We start from the raw sequence: 17074 nt of genomic DNA on the forward strand, positions 1-17074 counted from the left end.
GGAACAATGCACACAGCTGACAGGACTGAACACAGGGTCCAGGGCTGTGGATCCCAAACCAGCAACCTCTTTGCCCAGAGAGGGAAGGGGACTTGTCCAAGACCACACAGTAGGCACTATCCATGTTGCTCCTTGCAGCCTGTTCCCTAGGTGCTCACACCTGTGAGTAGGTGATACAGCACAGAAGAAAAGACACCGGGTGTTGCACACACCTGGGTGTGAATCCTGGATCCTGTGTTTACCAGGTAAGGTGATCTTCAGTGAGCTGCTTTGCCCCACTGGGCCTCAGTTTCCTCGCCTCTTAAAGAGGAAGGCTGTTATGAGGGTTCGAGGAGTTGATACCTGGAAAAATGCTTTGAAAATAATCCACAATGTGAGCCTTCTCTTTTTTTCTTTTTTGAGACTGGGTCTTGCTCTGTCACAAAGACTGGAGTGCAGGAGCAATCACAGCTCACTGCAGCCTCTACCTCCTGGGCTCAAGTGATCCTCCCACCTCAGCCCCCTGAGTAGCTGGGCCATGCCTGGGTAATTTTTAAATTCTTTTTGTAGAGATAGGTCTCACTATATTTCCCAGGCTGGTCTCAAACTCTCGGGCTCAAGTGATCTGCCCATTTTGGCTTCCAAAAGTGCTGGGATTACAGGCTTGAGCCACCATGCCCGCCTTTCTTTCTTAAAAAAAAGAAAAAAAGATTTATTTTATTTTATTTTTTTATTTTTTTATTTTTTTTTTGAGACGGAGTCTTGCTTTGTCGCCCAGGCTGGAGTGCAGTGGCGCGATCTCGGCTCACTGCAAGCTCCACCTCCCGGGTTCACGCCATTCTCCTGCCTCAGCCTCCCGAGTAGCTGGGACTACAGGCGCCCACTACCACGCCCGGCTAATTTTTTTGTATTTTTAGTAGAGACGGGGTTTCACCGTGTTAGCCAGGATGGTCTCGATCTCCTGACCTCGTGATCCGCCCGCCTCGGCCTCCCAAAGTGCTGGGATTACAGGCGTGAGCCACCGCGCCCGGCCAAAAAAAAAGATTTATTTTTAAAAATTGTATTTTTTTTTTTTTTTTTGAAACTTAGTTTTGCTCTTGTTGCCCGGGTTGGAGTGCAATGGCGTGATCAATCACAGGTCACTGCAACCTCTGCCTCCTGGGTTCAAACGATTCTCCTGCCTCAGCCTCCCGAGTAGCTAGCATTACAGGCATGTGCCACCACACCCAACTAATTTTGTATTTTTAGTAGAGATGAGGTTTCACCATGTTGGTCAGGCTGGTCTTGAACTTCAGACCTCAGGTGATCCGCCGGCCTCGGCCCCCCAAAGTGCTGGGATTACAGGCGTGAGCCACCGCACCTGGCCAAAAATTGTATTTTTAATTGACATATAATAATTATATACATACATAGGGTACAATGTGATGTTTTGATATATGTTTACAATGTGGAATGATTAAACTGGGCTAATTAACAAATTCATCACCTCACACACTTATTTTTTTGTGATGAAAACATTTAAAATCTATGCTTAGCAATTTTGAAATATACAATGCACTAGTATTTATTATAGTCACCATGCTGTGCAACAGATCACTAGAGTTTATTTCTCCTGTTTAACCGAAACTTTGCACCCTTTGATCAACATCTCCCCTTTCTCCCCTTTCCCCCTCCACCCCCTCCTCCAGCTTCTGGTAACCACCGTTCTACTGTCTACTTTGATGAGTTCAACTTCTTTAGATTCCACATATGAGTGAGATCATGCGGTATTTGTCTTCTGTGCCTGCCTTATTTCACTTAGCATAATGTCATCCAGGTTTATCCATGCTGTCACCAATGGCAGGATTAACCTCCTTTTTCTTTCTTCCTTTTTTCTTTTTTGAGATGGACTCTCTCTCTGTTGCCCAGGCTGGAGTGCAGTGGCTTGATCCCGGCTCACTGCAACCGCCACCACCTGGGTTCAAGCGATTCTCCTGCCTCAGCCTCCCGTGCAGCTGGGATTACAGACGCTTGCCACCACACCTGGCTCATTTTTGTAATTTTAGTAGAGACAGGGCTTTGTTACATTGGGCAGGCTGGTCTTGAACTCCTGACCTCAGGTGACCTGCCCACCTTGGCTTCCCAATAACCTCCTTTTTTAGCCATTGTGCATATATACACCACATTTAAAAAATCCATTCATCTGTTGATGGACAGATGAATGGACTGTAGATTGATCCCATCTTGTCTACTGTGAATAGTGCTGCAATGAACATGGGGGTGCAGGCATCTCGTCAGCATACTGACTTCAATTCCTTTGGATAGATATCCAGCAGTGGGATTGCTGGATCATACGGCAATTCTATTTTTAGTTTTCTGAGGAACCTCCATCCTGTTCTCCATAACGGCTGCACTAATTTACATTCCCACCAACAGCACATAAGGGTTCCGTTTTCCTACATCCTGGCCCTCACTTCTCTTTTATCTTTTTGATACTGGCCATTCTAACAGGTGGGAGGAGATATCCCATGGTGGCTTTACTTTGCATTTTCCTGATGATTCACAATGCTGAGCATGTTTTCATATATATGTTGACCATTTGTATGGCTTCTTTTGAGAAGTGTCTATTTAAGTCCTTTGCCCGAAAAAAAAAAAATCTCCCACTAAAGAAAAGACCAGGACCACGTGGCTTCACGGTGAAATTCCATCAAACATTTAAAGAAAAACCAATACTTATCCTTCCCAAACTCTTCCAAAATAAAGAAGAAGGAATACTTCCAAGCTTATTTTACAGCATTATCCTGAATGCAAAGCCAGACCAGGACACAAGGAAAGATAATTACAGGCCAATATCTCTGATGAGAATAGGTACCAAATACTAGCAAACCAAATTCAACAGCACATTAAAAGGATCATTCATCATGATTGAGTGGGATTTATCCCTGGGACACGAGGGTGGGTCAACATAGACAAATCAATAAATGTGAGCTGGGCGCGGTGGCTCATGCCTGTAATCCTAGCACTTTGGGAGGCTGAAGCGGGCAGATCACCTGAGATCAGGTGCCATTATTTGAGGTCAGCCTGGCCAACATGGAGAAAATGTTTCTACTAAAAATACAAAACTTAATTGGGCATGGTGGCACATGCCTGTAGTCGCAGCTACTCAGGAGGCTGAGGTGGGAGAATCACTTGAACCCCAGAGGCGGAGGCTGCAGTGAGCCAAGATTGTACCACTGCACTCCCAGCCCAGGTGACAGAGTGAGACTCTGTCTCAAAAAAACCCAAAATCAAAAACCAAAATGAAACAAAACAAAGATGTGATCACTACATTAATGAATTAAGGAGAAAAACCATAAGATCATCTCAATAGATAGAGAAAAAGCACTTGATAAAATTCAACATATTTTCCTGATAAAAACCTCAACAAATTAGGCACAGAAGGAAAGTACCACAACACAATAAACGCCATATATGACAAGCCCATAGCTAACATCATACTCAATGGTGCAAAGCTGAAAGCTTTTCCTTTAAGATCAGGAAGACCACTCTCACCACCTCTACTCAACATTGCGCTTGAAGTTCTAGCCAGATCAATCAGATAAGACACACACACACACACACACACACACACACACACACACACACACACACACACACACACACACACACGTCTTTCTTATTCTTCCCTTTCTCCCTCTCCTGCCCCCTCTACCCCAGTGAAGGAGGAGGAGGTTGCAGTAAGCTGAGATCATGCCACTGCACTCCAGCCTGGGCTACAGAGATTCTGTCTCAAAAAAAAAAAAGAAGGTTAATCCTGCCATTGGTGACAACATGGATGAACCTGCAGGACATTATGCTGTTATGCTAAGTGACATAAGGACCTGGTTCCTCCTCCTGCCCCTCCATCTGGCCTCTCACTACTGCTCCACTGAGATCCCCGAGAGCAAAGCTGTGACAAAGACTTCAGTGGGAGTCATCAGAGAAAAAGGAACACAACCACCTAGCATGAAAGGGGGTGAGAAGCTGAAGATCCTACACATCTACGGTGTGTTTATGAGAGGAAGGAAGGGAGGGAGACAGGGAGAGAGGGGAGAGAACAAGAGGAAAGGAGTCAGAGGGGAGAGAGAGAGGCCAGAGAAAGAGAGAAAGAGGGAGAGAGAGGAGGTGGGGGGAGAGACTGAGGAGAGAAGAGAAAAGTGGAGGGAGAGAGAAGGGAGAGACAGAGGAGAGAGGGAAGAAAGAGAGAGAGGGAGAGAGAGGAGAGAGAAGGGGTCAGGGGAGAGAGGGGAGAGAAAGACGGGGAGAGACACAGACAAAGAGAGAGAGGGAGACAGAGGGGAGACAGGGGAGAGATAGAGGGACAGAGAAAGAAGGAGAGGAGGTGGGGAGAGAGGGAAGAGAAACAGGAGAAAGAGAGAGAGGAGAGTGGAGAGACCAAGGGGAAAGAGAGAGAGGGAGAGAGAGAAAAGGAGCACTGGCAAGCTTTTGTTTGCGCTCCCCTGAGAGAGGCCTGTATGGAATGCCTATTCATTATTAACAAGGACAAAAGCAGTGATGATTCCAGTAACAACCACCCTCACCACAGCCATTTGTGGAAAGGAGAGACAGCATCTACTGAGCGCTCTGCTCTGTGCTGGGCACCTGGTGAGGCCCTCACACATCCACAATCTCTGAGTCAGCAGCCACCAGGGGGCTGGCCCCTCACCTCAGCCGGGAGGAAACTGAGCAAGTGAGGCCCCCACCCGGGCTGCGGGTGGTGAATCCCCACCCACCGCTCCTACTTCCTGGGGCCTCTGTTTACCAGTTACTGTAATTAGAAGATTAATAGAGGGGAAATAGGGGAGGGGGTGGAGAGGCCCTTCCTTTTTCTGCTGTGAGTTCCTGGAATCTTTTCTTGACACAAAACATCAGGGAGGCAGGCCTGTGGGTCATGACAGGTTCTTCCCCACTGGAGGGAGGTGGCCTTCTGCTATTTTATCCTCCCCGGACCTTTAGCAGCTTCTGGGTGGACCCTCAGTTTTAGATTAAACAATCACCCTTCCTCTTCTCTGACTCAAGTCACTGAATGGGGTTGACCCATCTTGATTCCAAAAGGGAGGACATAACCCAGGTTTGGCCAATAATAGTCATTGTGATTGGGTTCAGGATGGACGAGCACGTGATCCAATTTGAGCCAGTGAGAATCGGCTCTAAAACTCTGGTTGGATCAATTCAGAAAGAACAGCTCTCTTTGAGCAGAGCTTAAGAAGCTCATAGGATGTAATTTTGGACCTTGCCATCAAAGCCACCCTGCAAACAAAACTGGTGCAGGAGAAAGCCGAGGCTGGAGATAGTGAGAATGAGCTCAAGCATCTTGTTATTGCAGGCACCCCATTTGCTTTTTTTTTTTTTGACAGAGTCTCACTCTATCACCCAGACTGGAGTGCAATGGTATGATCTCGGCTCACTGCAACGTCTGCCTGCTAGGTTCAAGTGATTCTCCTGCCTCAGCCTCCTGAGTAGCCAGGATTACAAGCGTGCACCATCACATCTGGCTAATTTTTGTACTTTTAGTAGCAATGGGGTTTCACTGTGTTGCCCAGGCTGGTCTCGAACTCGTGACCTCAGGTGATCTGCCCGCCTCAGCCTCCCAAACTGTTGGGATTATAGGCGTGAGCCACCATGCCCCACTCCCATTTGCTTTTTATCACAGGAGCCAAAGAACACTCTCTCCCACGTTTGTGTTTTTTTTTTTTTTTGGTCCTACTAAGACATTTTAAGATGAGTTTCTGTCATTTCCATTTGAAAAAGTCCTGACTAGTTTACTCCCCCGAACCAACCAGAAGACACAAAGCGGAGCTCACCTTCCTGGAAATGGGCCCTTTACCCCCTCTTTTTTTTTTTTTCCTCTAGTTTGGAAATTCTTTCTCTCCACTTCTGCCTGTCCCAGGCTTCATTGGCCACGATCGTCCTCCATTGCTGGGTCTCAGTGTCCTCCTCCCTCCATAAATCTCCCCCTTTCTCAGATGAAAAGACGAACACTGAAAAGGCAAGTTGATGTGCTCCGGTTTGCGCAGAGCCCTGGAAGCAGAGCTGGGATTTGAATTCTGGGCTCCTGATTCTCTGTCCAGGACTCTTCATTCTGGCAGAGCAGGAGATCAATTTCTTTTCTTTCTTTTTTTTTAAATGAAGCTTTTATACATAGCTGTCCACATATGTACAAGCAGCTCTTAAGGCCAGAGAAGTTAATTCCAAATTTTAGAGCTGTGGAGGCTCTATAGATTATATGGAGTTTCAGCTAGTGATTAAATCTGAGGTAACAGCATCTGGAGGCTCAGCCTTAGCACTGAGGGGAGTTGGAGGGAAAAATTAAGCCAAGAGTAAAATCTTCCCGTTCTGAAAATAATAGTGGCATAACACAGTACTCCTGGACTGTGGGAAATAAAATGGAGAGGGACATGATTAGAAGGAAACTTCTAGAATTCTACTAATTCCACTTTCCTCAAATTGGTACAACTGGTGACAATCTCAGAGTCACCTGTCATCGCATTAAAGTTTGACAGAGAAGGATGACCCACAGGAGCAGCCTTGCTGTGCTTGAGGATTGTTTGACACTTGAAATGAGCTTCGGATCAGTTCTTGGCTGAAGTCCACCTAGGCCCCTTTCGCGAAGGCTAAGCTATCAGAGTCAACCACCACTCTTGCCCCACCCTGTTCGAATACACTGTCGTCGGGGTTGATAACTGTACCCAGTGAACGTCTGTACTGGAATCCGGAGCATCTACCTCCCTCCACCTGCAGCCTGAGGAATTCTGATCCTTTGGTGATTTCCAGAAGCCTCTGGACGCAGCTGTCCGTGAGGCGGATCTGCCCGTCGCCGGCCTCGGGGCTGGAGGACACGCCCGGAGTCCCAGGGAGGCCGCGAGGAGCCTGCCCCTCGGCCAGGGAGTGACCGCTGTCTGCGTCGCGGCCCTTAAGGACAACCCCTGGGCGGCAACCATCTTCCTCCACCCAGGAGATCAATTTCTTTGTTGAGGTTCCACCTAAGGCTGTAGCACTCACTCACTGAAGTTCCTAAGAAACCTCAGTCTGTCCTAGGAAACCTCTTACTGAGACCTGCCCCGCACTGCCACCTGGTGGTAAGATATAAAAACACACCCTCCACGGTGGGATCAGATTGCGCGCCTGCTCCGCCCCCACCCAGCCCTCTCCCCGGTGGTGGGGTAGAGGGATGGTGGAAAGGGAACCAAGAGCTAGTTCCCAGAAGTGTAGGTATCTGGGATCGAGATTGGAGTGGGGCTACACCTCCTTCTCTGTTTTCAGTACCAGCCATAGCTCTGTCACTGTGCTTCTAGTTTCTTTCCTCTTTGCAGACATTGGCCACTTGTGAAACTAATTGTATTCCCTGTTTGCATTGTCTTCCAGGACACCTGGAACAAGCGTACAGTTCACTGTTAGCAACTGGATAGAATCGCATGGCAGGAATTTAGAAGAGGAGCTTAATCTCTGAGTCCACATTCCTTCCCCTGGGCCTCATTTTCCTACCTTATTTTATATTTAGTTTTCTGATGATGTTCAGGACATCCTTCCAGCCACCTTAACTCTCCTCTTTTTAAGGGACAGGAGGGACAAAGCAAGGTTATACATTCAGAAAGAGCTTGCCTACCTTCTGCAAGTCTCAGTTTCCTCCCCTATAAAGTGGGCACAAGAATCCCCGCCTTGGAGGGTTTTGTGTGTGTTTCAGGAGATGCTGGATTAATATTAGTGTCCACCCTATTTCCCACCTCCCCATCCTCCAGGCTCTCTGCCACTTATGTGATGCAGGCTAGGATGCAAAGGAGATCAACAGCACAGATCACTTTTTCCCCAGCGCCATTTGTGCTCTGCAGGCCCAGTGGGTGCCCCTACTAGAGCCTTGTACCCTGAGCCCGGTCCCTACCTGCCTTCTGGAAGATGTTGGCTCCAGAATTCTCTGCCTCCCTCCTGCAGGCATTGTGGCATTCACAGCTGATTTGCAGAAAGCCTAGATGCATCTCATAAATAAGGAATGTACTGTTCTGCAGGACGGCTGTGGCGTGGCTGTGTGGGGGTGGGCAGGCTGGAGTAGACAGGAACCACGAGAGGCAGGGAGGACTGTACAGGGGTTGCTGACCAGGTGGAAGATGATGGGAGCCTCAGAAGGTGTCGTGGGACACGGTCAGGGAGAGGGCTCTATGCGGCCAGGATCTGGATGCAGATTGTTGAGACTGAAATTTGGCTCAGATCCCTTCTAGTTGTGTCTGTTTATCTTCAGTTTCCTTGTCTATAAAATGGGGAGAGATTGTGTGTCCCCGGCATCACTGGACTGTTAATAGCTATTGCATTTATAGCATTTATCCCAGAACCTGAAACACAGTAAATGCTCAGTAAATGTTATTATTTGCCCCAAACTGTCTTAGTGCTATCCCCAAGAGCTTTGTGTTGTTTGTACTATGAGGAATAATGAGGGTGGTGTGGGAGTCGGCCTCTGTGTCTGCAGAGAGGACCATAGGCCACAGGAATACAGACAGGTAGATAGGATCAAGGTGACAGGAACAGATGTTCAGAGCGAGAGATGAAGACACCATCATCAACCCAGACAAGCCAGGTAAGTCCCTGAAAGGGGACTGCATTTCTGCAGCCATTTCAAGGTGGGCACTTGAGACATTTGATTGGCTTTTAAAGGAAAGACTGACCTTTAGAAGGCATAAGCAGCTGGGGTCCCTGGAGACCCTGGGATGACACCGTCAGCATGGCTGTATTGAAACAGAGACCTCAGGCAAGCCACCTTTCTTCTCTGGGTCTCTGTTCCATCTATAAAGTGGTTTCTGAGAAGCCCTCCAGAATCGCAGCATTGGAAGCTTCAAGATTTAGTCATTCTTCTGGCAAACATATGTGGAAGGCCTCCTGTGTAGCAGACCCTTCACCATGCCCTGGAGATGCTGGGGTGCGACAAAAAAGTAGGCTTCTCCCATGATGAACCTCACGGGTTAGTTGTGGGGGTGGCGGGGACGTGGGGGGTGGAGAGAGAGAGAGAGAGAAAGAGAGAGAGAGAGAGAGATTGTGTACAACAGAAAAGCAAATGGATATGTAATTCTAAACTGAAATCAGCCCCAGAAGGAGAGGGGCCCCAGTCAATCCAGGGACCTAAAAGTCAGGGAAGGTTCCCTGAAGACCATGAGGCTGGGCTGCTCCTGGAAGTGTGTGCCTGGGGTGGGAGCGTGCTGAATGATGAGGGTGGAACCTTGGGCTGGGGGCCAGCCATGGCAGGGTAAGGTTGCAAGGGAAGGTAAAGGTTGCTCTCCATCTTGAGACCAGAGGGGCTGCGAGCAGGGGAGTGATGAGGTCAGCTTTGCATTTCCAGAATCTTCAGGCTGCTGCAGCAAGGAGAACAGATTGGTGGGAAGCCCAGTAGGGGATGTTGGAGGCCAGGACCATGGTGGTGGTGACTTGGTGGGAGGGGGAATGACTTGGCGAAATGTTCCAGAGCATCGATGAGGCTTGGAGTGCATTGGGTGTGGGGGCGTGGGAGAAAGAAGGGTGACTGCAAAACTGGAGGAAGGGTGTTTTTGTAAAGTCTCCTGCAGAGCTTGTCTTCCCCATCCCAATTCCTTCTAGCCCCATCTCTGGCTCTGTCAGCAGCTGTCCACACAGGAAAAAAGATGAGACTCATCTCCTGTGGCTGAGAGGGGTGGCGGCAGGCGGGCGGGGAGGAGGGAAGGCAGCCGCTGTGCTGGCGGCTGCGGTCTGCACCTTTCTCTCAGCCTCAGCAGAAGCAGCAGCAGAAGCCACTGCGGCAGGGAGAGGATGGCCAGGCTGCAGCACCTGCTGGGGCGATTGGGAGGGCCTGGGAGCAGGTGCAGGGCGTCTGGAGGGGGTCTGTTTGCAGATGGATGAGAGCAACACACACTCTGCCACCCTTCTCTGTTGTCTGGACACAAAAGGCCAGACAAAGAAGCAGCAGGGATGGAGACACGGCCCTGCACGCACGTAGGCAAGCGCACACGCTGGAGACAAAAGAGAGGCAGAGGCGAGGTGCATGGAGCAGGGAGCCTGGGGGCAGGGGGAGGCTCCCTGCGACCACAGGCAAGGTGTCCTGGCCTCCTGAGCCTTGCTGTGTGCACCATAAAATAAAGATGCTGGGGGAAACCAGTGGTCCCTGGACTTTCATAGTTTGATGGGGTTTTTTTTTTTTTTTTGTCTTAATGGAAAATGGGTCATAGACTCCATAAAGTAGAGGATACATTTTCAGGTCCTGCCAATGGAGAAAAGACCTGATGATTTTTTTTAAGTGCTGCTAATGTAGTAGAGTATCTACACTGCCCTGAATGATAGTCAAAGCAACAGCATCTGCTCACACAGAAAGAACAGCAACTGTGTCTGTGGACTGGACTTGATATGTGTGTGCACTGCAGACAGTGTTGGTGTCTGTTTAGCTTCTAAGATCGTTTATAATAACTAACCAGGTATAAGAACTCTAGGTCTTGTGGGGAGTCTCTAATGGCCTTGAGAGAGAAAGAGAGAGAGAGAGTGAGAGGGAGAGAGCGAGAGAGCAAGACAGAGAGGGAGAGAGCGAGAGAGCAAGACAGAGAGAGAGAGAGAGAGACTACCAGGCTGAAGTCAAATCACTTGCATGAGGCCCAAAAACTGGGAGCAGGAACCACAGAATATTCACAGGAAGGAGGAAAAAATTCAGAAAAATAATAGTTCAAAGTCATATTTCATACTAATATGAGAAAGAGAGAGCATTTACTGAGCAATGTGACAGGGCCATGTGTTTTCTGCACTCAGACCACTTAGTTCTTTCAAAAGCCCTGCAAGTGAGGTTATGTAATCTCCATTTTACAGAAGAGGAAACTGAAGCCCAGAGGGTTGAAGTTCCCTACCCAAAGTCACATGGTGGGTAAGGGGCAAGGGTGGGATTCAAATTTAGTTCTGTCTGACTCCTGAGTCCATGTATTCACTGCCCGCCCTGGCTGGGAGGAAGGCAGAGAAAGGAAACAAGACAGAGTGCCAGGTGGCAAAGAGCCTGGCAGTCCCTGGTGGGTTCCTCCCCACTATTCCTGCAGACTGAAGGAGACCAGGCCCCGGGTGCTGCCCATCACCTCTCAAACCCTGTTTCCTTGTGTGCCCAAGTTAGACAACAGTGCCCAGCTCATGGGAGCTGTTGTGTCAATTGGATGAGGGCACATGCTTGGTCTGTGCAAGGGGCAGCCTGGAGGTGGCAAGAAGTTGATGTCCAGGGATCATCCTTCAACCATAAGAGATAAAAGCAGGTGGAGGGCAGGGCACAGTGGCTCACGCCTGTAATCTCAGCACTTCGGGACGCTGAGGCAGGTGGATCACGAGGTCAAGAGATTGAGACTATCCTGGCCAACATGGTGAAACCCCGTCTCTACTAAAAACACAAAAATTAGCTGGATGTGGTGGCATGCGCCTGTAGTCCCAGCTACTCGGGAGGCTGAGGCAGCAGAATTGCTTGAACCTGGGAGGCAGAGCTTGCAGTGAGCCGAGATCGTGCCACTGCATTCCAGCCTGGCAACAGAGCGAGACTCCATCTCAAAAAAAAAAAATAAAAAAGTGGGTGGAGGAGTTCCACGACATCCTCGACCTGGGGTAGGACATGTCGGGTGTGTCCGACAGTCTCCCAGAAGACCTCAGCAGGACTGAGTTCTAGTCGCTAACAACTTGCTCATAGTTATGGAGTAAATTGTGCTCTCTCCACTCAAATTCTTATGTTGAATCCTTAACCCCCAATGTGACTACATTGGAAGATAGGGCCTCTAAAGAGGTAATTAAGGTAGAATGAGGTAGAAAGGGTGAGACCCTAATCTGACAGGACCGATGTCCTTATGAGAAGAGGGAGAGACACCCGGGTTGTGTGTGCACAGAGAAAAGACCACATGAGGACACAGTGAGAAGCTGCCATCTGTGAATCGAGGAGAGAGGCCGCAGGAGAAGTTGACCATGCTTCTACCTTGGTCTTGGACTTCCAGCCTCCTTAAGTTGTTTGTTAAGACACCCCAGTCTATGGTATTTTGTTATGACTGTCCTTGCTGACAAGTATCCTCTTTAATGTACCTATTCCAGATTTCTCCTCTTCCCTGTCTCCCTAACCTGCTCCCTTACCAAGGCTTCCTGGTACCAATACCTCCTAAATAAACAACTTGCATTTGAATCCGTGTCTCAGGATCTGTATCTGGGGTGATCCAGGCTTATATTCCCCATTTATCCTTTATCTAGAGAGACTGCTGACCTTCACACATTTAGGCGCCACTGGGGGCAGGACAGAGATAAGATTTTGGAGACCACTGAGCTCTAGTTGACCATGGCATTGATCCTGAGCCCATGCCCAGATGAACAGACCCTGGAGTGACCCAAGCATGGCAGTGGGGTCATTGTTCAGCTGGCTGAGGGGTGGTACATCCCTTCCTAGGGGAAAAAAGGATTCAGGATGATGCAGATGGGTTTTCAGAGAGGCTGAGGGCAGCTTCTGGAATCAGACAACACTGGGTTTCAATCTCAGGTTTACTACACACATTCTAGCTGGCTGACCTTGGATAAGTCACTTTCCCTCTCTAAGCCTCGCTTTCCTTACCAGTTGGAGATGACACCGATACTTCCTTAGAGGGTGCTAAGACAGAGTGTGGGTAAAGCACTTGGGAAGTCTTCTGGCAAGTAAGTGGGCAAGGGGTCAAGTTCATTGCATCTGACGGTGATTACAGGGCCGGGGAGGGGGTGGCAGGGAAATAATTTTGTAGTTTCAGGGAATTGTTGAAAGGCACATTCTTTCTGGGCCATACCAAATGCAGCTCTCCTCTCCTCTGCTCTACAATCACTCACTGCTGAACTCAGGGAGCCCCATGCTCACCACAGGTAAAGATGGCCGCTTTGATGACTCAAATGAGATTTTCTATCTGGGTAAAACCAGGAGCTGTTTGCTCAGGGAACAGCTGTCAGAAAAGAGATTCCCTGATCCCCTGATGGACCAGTCTCCATCAGTAACATGGCTGGAGGGAAGACAAAATTTGGCCTTGCCCAGAGCCCTTCCTCCAAGGGCTACAGGTGTGGCCCGGCAGAGAAGTGGAGCTGGGAACATGGGAGGGTGTATGTAAGGAAGCCCACCTTGCTACTGACTCCATAATCCCTCTGACTAAGGCAAGGTGGGGGAATAGAAAAGGAAATGTGGAACAGAGAGGTACGTACCCAAAAGAACGGAAAAGAAGGATTCAAACAAATACTTGCACATGCATGTTCATAGCAGCGCTATTCACATTAGCCAAAGGGTGGAAACAACCCATATGTCCATCAGTGGATGAATGGATGAATAAATTGTGTTCTGTTCATACAATGGAATATTATTCAGTCATAAAAGGAATAAAGTGCTGAGCCATGCTACAATGTGGATGAACCTCAAAAACATTATGCCGAGTGAAAGAAGCCAGCACAAAAGGTCACATATGACAATGGGCTGGAGGGGAAACTGGGAAGTAACCGCTTAAGGGTGTGGGGTGTTATTTTGGGGGTGATGAAAATGTCTTGGAACTAGCTAGACCTGGTGGCAACATAACATTGTGAATGTACTCAGGGCCACTGAATCATACGCTTTAAATGGTTAGTTTTAGAGGATGCGACTTCCCTTTCTTTTCTGTTTGTTTCTTTCTCTTTTTGAGACAGAGTTTTGCTCTGTTGCCCATGCTGGAGTGCAGTGGTGCAATCAGAGCTCACTGCAGCCTCTAACGCCTAGGCTCAAGTGATCCTCTTTGCTCAGCCGTCCATGTAGCTGGGGCCACAGGCACACACTACCATGCCTGGCTAATATTTAAAAGGTCTCTGTAGAGATGCGGCGGAGCCGGGGGTCGATCTCATTATGTTGCCCAGGCTGGTCTTGAGTTCCTGGACTCAAGCGATCTTCTCACCTCAACCTGCCAAAGCGTTGGAATTACAGGTGTGAGGCATTGTGCCCGACCTTAGATTATGTGAATTTCCTATCTCTCTCTCTCTTTATTTATTCATGCATTTATTTTTTTTTGAGACGGAGTCTCACTCTGTCACCCAGGCTGGAGTGCAGTGGCATGATCTCACCTCACTGCAACCTCCAACTCCCGGGTTCAAGCAATTCTCCTGCCTCAGCCTCCTGAGTAGCTGGGATTACAGGCGCCGCCACCACGACCGGCTAATTTTTGTATTTTTAGTAGAGACGGGGATTTCACCATGCTGGTCAGGCTGGTCTCAAACTCCCGATCTTGTGATCTGCCCGCCTCGGCCTCCCAAAGTGCTGGGATTACAGGCATGAGCCACTGCGCCTGGCCCTCTCTCTCTTTTTTTAAAGAGGCACCCAGTGGGCTGATAACAGAATTGCAATGGGAACCCTGGCCTCCGGAGCCACTCTTGTTTCTCCAAGGGCTGTTCTAGGACTAAAGAGAAGAGAGACTCAGGCTCCCCTTTCCTTGATATGTTGCCAGTGTCAGAATTCTCCTGGAAATCTGGGGTTTCACAGTGGTATCATGCAGAGCAGGAATACTGATGTGTCTCTTTGGGGTACTCTTATCTGCTCATGGGCTCCTGGGGTCCAAGTTAGCCCTACACATGTTTCCTGGAAGGTGAGAACTCTTGGCGAGTTGTGCTGAGGATGGTGTTTACCATCTCGGGGCTTGCTCTTCCTAGCATATGTCCTAAGTCTACCCACAGGATAAGGTGAGGGTCACAGTTACATTGATGGGGAGGAGAGAAGGATGCCAGCTCTACTTCTCAAACCAGGCATGAACTGCAAAGGATGTCCAACCCTCCGTAGGGAAATGGAAGATGCTAGGGAAGACTTTGCTCACCACAAAGGCACTCAACAGATGGGCAAAAGGAGGGCAAAGGACCAGCTGAATCCCCCAGAAGGGCTAGTCTGGTCTGCCCCATGATGCAGAAATGTACCATGTTAGAGAACTGGGAGCAGAGGAGGCCACACAGGTATTGGCATCTGCTGAACATGAGGGTCCACTCCTTCCTTGCGTTACTCAGTTCACGGCTTGTCCTGAGTCTATCTGAGTGACAGTCTATTTGCAGTTAGCCACAATATCCTCTAATGGTCACCCCTTTTGCTCCCCTCCGCCACCTCCCCACTGCTTGCCTTGAAAAGATTTTATAACAGCGAAACAGCAAAAGAACTAACATAACTAACTCAATTTTTGTTTAAGGGGCCTTTTCCCATTCCTGTACGTAGGCTAGGATAATTTTAGAGCACTGAGATAATATGCAGAAAAAAGCAATCACGTAGTTTTTAAAAACTAACTCTGGGATTAAAGGAGAAGTATGTAAATCATCTATGTTTTGTGAAAGATTTATAAAAGCATTGTGACCCGACCAAGGACAAAGAAGTTCACAACCTTCTTGGACCCTCACTGGTGCCCAGGTGTCAGTGGTAATTGGTCATCTGTTGATCCCAATTCAACCTCCCTTCTCTTCCCCTTTGCTCTGTCGCCCAGGTTGGAGTGTAGTGGTGCGATCTCAGGTCACTGCAACTTCCGCCTCCCAGGTTCAAGTGATTCTCCTGCCTCAGCCTCCTGAGTAGCTGGGATTACAGGTGCACACTACCATGCCTGGCTAATCTTTGTATTTTTAGTAGAGACAGAGTTTCACCATGTTGGCCAGACTGGTCTCAAACTCTTGACCTCAGGTGATCCGCCCACCTCGGCCTCCCAAAGTGCTGGGATTACAGGCGTGAGCCACCATGGTCAGCCTCTTCCACTTGACTTTAGCATAAAAACAGCATAAAATTTGTACTGACTTAATATGACTTAATATGGTACTTTAGAACAATAAATAGTCCATTAACTTCTTGGTTTTGCTAGCTCTTTAAGTAAACCTGATTTTCCTCCCATCAACCCTTATCTCTGGTGTCTGGCTTTCAAGCAGTGAGCAGCCAAACCTAAGTTTGATTATAATATCTCTAGAACCAAAGATGCTTGGAGATAGGATCATAGATTCACTATTGCTCATCCTTAAGAAGCCCCAGGGAATAGGATGAAGTGTGAAAGTTGGGGGTGAACAGGTGGCTTCATTTTTTTCCAAGTAGATATTGGAAATGATAGACTGACACTCAGGAGAATTTGGGAATGGATTATAAAACAGGTGGCTTGGGAATACTTAAGAAAGGAAGTGGTGACCTCTATGGATCCCCTGTATTCAGTTAGAATGTGTCATGCCAAATTATATTTCCCTTTTTGTTTGTGTCTAGGGAGACTAGACTGGTGAATTAGGGGGAAGTCGTAGACCTGTGTGATGACAAAAGCTCAGGCAGGAGGATCCCTTGAGCCTAAGAGTTCAAGGCTGCAGTGAGCTATGATCCTTGTCACTGCACTCCAGCCTGGGCAACAGGGCAAGACCTTGTCTCAAAACATTTATTTATTTATTTATTTATTTATTTATTTATTTATTTATTTTTAAACTTTTTTTGAGACAGAGTCTCACTTTGTCGCCCAGGCTGGAGTGAGTGGCGCGATCTCGGCTCACTGCAAGCTCCGCCTCCTGGGTTCACGCCATTCTCCTGCCTCAGCCTCCCGAGTAGCTGGGACTACAGGTGCCCACCACCACACCCGGCTAATTTTTTGTATTTTTTAGTAGAGATGGGGTTTCACCGTGTTAGCCAGGATGGTCTCAATCTCCTGACCTCGTGATCCGCCCGCCTCGGCCTCCCAAAGTGCTGGGATTACAGGCGTGAGCCGCTGCGCCCGGCCAAAACATTTTTAAAAAAGGACTTTTGTGATTACATTGGTCCCACCCTGATAGTGGGCTGCGTACTCTGGGCAATGCTGTGACCACACACTGCCTTGCATTTTCTCTAACTCTTTCACATGGGTCTTACCACCCTGGCAGGACTGTTAACTCTGTCAGGGTAGGAGGCTGTGTCTAAAGCCTCCTTGGGACTCTCAAGCTTCCTGCAATGGTCTTGGGCTGGGCACATTGGAAATGTTTTATAGGTTTGTTGAATTGGGTTTGTATTTTCTGAAGACCAGGGCTGGTCCCAGCAACAGATGTGTAGTCCAGAGAAAGCTGGGGAAGTTGGAATCTAAAAGGACAGGCTTAAATCTACCTGAGTCCCTTACGGTGTCTGTGGGCAGCTCTCATT

General features: G+C 48.4%; 1 pseudogene; it reads right to left on the reverse strand.

Annotated features, from left to right (window-relative positions):
* Positions 1-6486: 6486 nt before the first annotated feature.
* LOC101143616 (iron-sulfur cluster assembly 2 homolog, mitochondrial-like) lies at positions 6487-6984 on the reverse strand (annotated as a pseudogene).
* Between the last annotated feature and the right edge of the window lie 10090 nt (positions 6985-17074).

This window comes from Gorilla gorilla, chromosome 23, assembly GCF_029281585.2.
Source record: "Gorilla gorilla gorilla isolate KB3781 chromosome 23, NHGRI_mGorGor1-v2.1_pri, whole genome shotgun sequence".
NCBI lineage: Eukaryota > Metazoa > Chordata > Mammalia > Primates > Hominidae > Gorilla > Gorilla gorilla.